Consider the following 2,521-nt stretch of genomic DNA (forward strand, 5'->3'; position numbering starts at 1 on the left):
CCCATGGCATTAACATGTCCTGACAACAGACAAAGTCAAGGCAGCCTTATGGCAGCCTGACCTGGCCTGACTGGGCAGGCATGCAGATTTATTCTTGGGAATATGTGGGTGGCAAGTGGCAGAAACCCAAGCAAAACCTACAGGAATTTACAAGGTAATGGGAGAGGCCTGCCCCAAGTGAGCTCTAGATGTGAGCAGCTAGTCTAAGGATTCTACTTGCTGCAGCAGAGGAAATCTGCTTTGCCTGTTCATCAGCTTTCAGCGGGATCTCCCAAAGGGCTAGCCTCACTAACTCTCACATAGTCAGGAACCATGGGCAAATTTGGTTCCCTTTGTCCCAGCTTTAGGTCATGTGGTTTGGCTTGGATCACACACTTATTCCCACATTCCCAAGTTTCATCCTCAGCCCTTTATGTTGCCAGGGAGGCGGGGGATAGGAAGAAAGAGAACAGTGGTATTTAACAGAAGGGAGCAATGCTGGGTTGAGTTGGCAAATGGAATGTATGCCTGCTACAAATATGGTACCAATGAATCCTTCAGCAAAGCCACAAGCATCCCTGGCCCTTCTCTACACAATTCAGAAGTCCTTGGTTTTATCCCACAAGTTGCCTCATCTCTCTTTGCCACCAGAAATTCTGTCCCCCATGACAGATGGCAATAAATCTGTATTAGAATGGCAAGGATTCTCAGAAGTGGTGAACCACATTTGTGGCATAGACTGTCTATAAAAGGAAGGGAGACAGTCTTCTGGCAGAATTTAGGGCAGTGCAAAAAAGGAAGAGGGGGAGGGGACATCTCTTGGGAAGATGCTCAGAAGACCTAGCTAGAGTCTAAAAGGCAGTAGAAGAAGAAAAAGCAGCCTCCTTCCTAGTTCAACGTCTTCATGTAAAGCAGATGGCCCTCCCTTCCTCTGAAGAATTCATCTGTCCGTCTGGGAACCTGGTAGCTTGTTTCTGCTAGGAGGGTGTTGTGTTATGTAGGTTTCTATTGCTATGATAAACACCATGACCAGAGCAACCTAAGGAGGAAAGTTTATCTCAGGTTATAGCTTACACCGCTGAGAAGTCAGGGCAGGAGGTCAAGGCAGGAGCTGAAGCAGAGGCCAAGGAGGAACATTGCTTACTGGCTTGTTCAGTTTGCTTTTTTTGTAAAACTCAGGACCACTTCCCCAGAAATGCTGACACCCACAGTGTGCTGGTCTCTCCCATCTCAAACATCAATCAAGAAAATACCCCACATATCGGGGCTTGGTGGTACACGCCTTTAGTCCAAGCCCTCAAGAGGCAGTGGCAAGTGGATCTCTGAATTTAAGGCCAGCCTGGTCTACAGAGCGGTCCAGCCAGGACTAGAAGAGAAACCCTGTCTAAACAACAAAAGATAAAACAAATGAACCAAAAAAAAAAAAAAAGAAGGAAAAAAAGGAAGGGAAACATGAGCCAGGTGTAGTGGCACTTCACTTTAATCCCAGCACTTGGGAGGCAGAGGCAGGCAGATCTCTGTGAGTTCAAGGCCAGCCTGGTCTACAGAGAGAGTTCCAGGACAGCCAAGACTATACAAAGAAACCATGTCTCAAAAAGAGAGAGAAAGAGAGGGAGAAAAGAAAGAAAGGAAGAAATAACCTGTAGACTTGCCTACAGGTTCTATGATGGAGGCACTTTCCCAGCTTCAAGTCCCTGTTCCCAGATAACCCTGTCTTCTGTCCAGCTGACCAAAAAACTAAACAACCTGAGAGACAACATTTACAGTACTTCTAAATCCAGCTGAGGATCTAAGGATTCCTTTGGGGGAAGCAGCTTCAGAATTTCCCTGAGTGCAGCTGTTTTATAAGGCTGGGTGTGGTGGCACATGCCTTTAATACTAGCGCTGTAGAGTGCCAGGCAGGCAGATCTCTGTGAAGTCAAGGTAAACCACAGTTACATAGTGAAATGCCATCCTTAGGGGGGAAAAAACAGGACTCTGGAGAAAGGGCTTAGTAGTTAAGAGCTCAGGCTTCTCTTACTGAGGACCCAAGTTTAGTCCCCAGCATCCATGTCAGGCAGCTCATAACCACTTGTAACTCCAACTCCAAGAGGACCTGACACCTCTGACCTCTTTAGGCACCAATATTCAAAGTATACATAACTTCCCCCACACACACATATATCCACATAATATTTTTATAAAAATTAAATATTGAAACAAAACCATCCTAGGACCAACAAGATCTGGTCTGACAACCTGAGTTTGTTCCCCAGAACCCACATCAGAGAAAACTGACTCCTGCAAGTTGTCTTCTGACCACCGTGTGCTGTGGCACACTCATGCAGACACACACACACACACACACACACTAAATAAAATAAACAAAGTGTAAATTGAAAAAATTGTAGTCCTAAATCTGATGTGGTAGTAAATGTCACTGATCTTAGCTCTTCAGCTTATAATTATCCCCATATAAGCTGACAATGTGACCACTCCAATGCATGGTTGAGGGGAGGGTTCTTTTGTTTTGTTTTGTTTTGTTTTGTTTTTGTTTTTTTTT

This window comes from Psammomys obesus, unplaced genomic scaffold (assembly GCF_907164565.1).
Source record: "Psammomys obesus unplaced genomic scaffold, mPsaObe1.curated_primary_1811, whole genome shotgun sequence".
NCBI classification, from domain to species: Eukaryota; Metazoa; Chordata; class Mammalia; order Rodentia; family Muridae; genus Psammomys; species Psammomys obesus.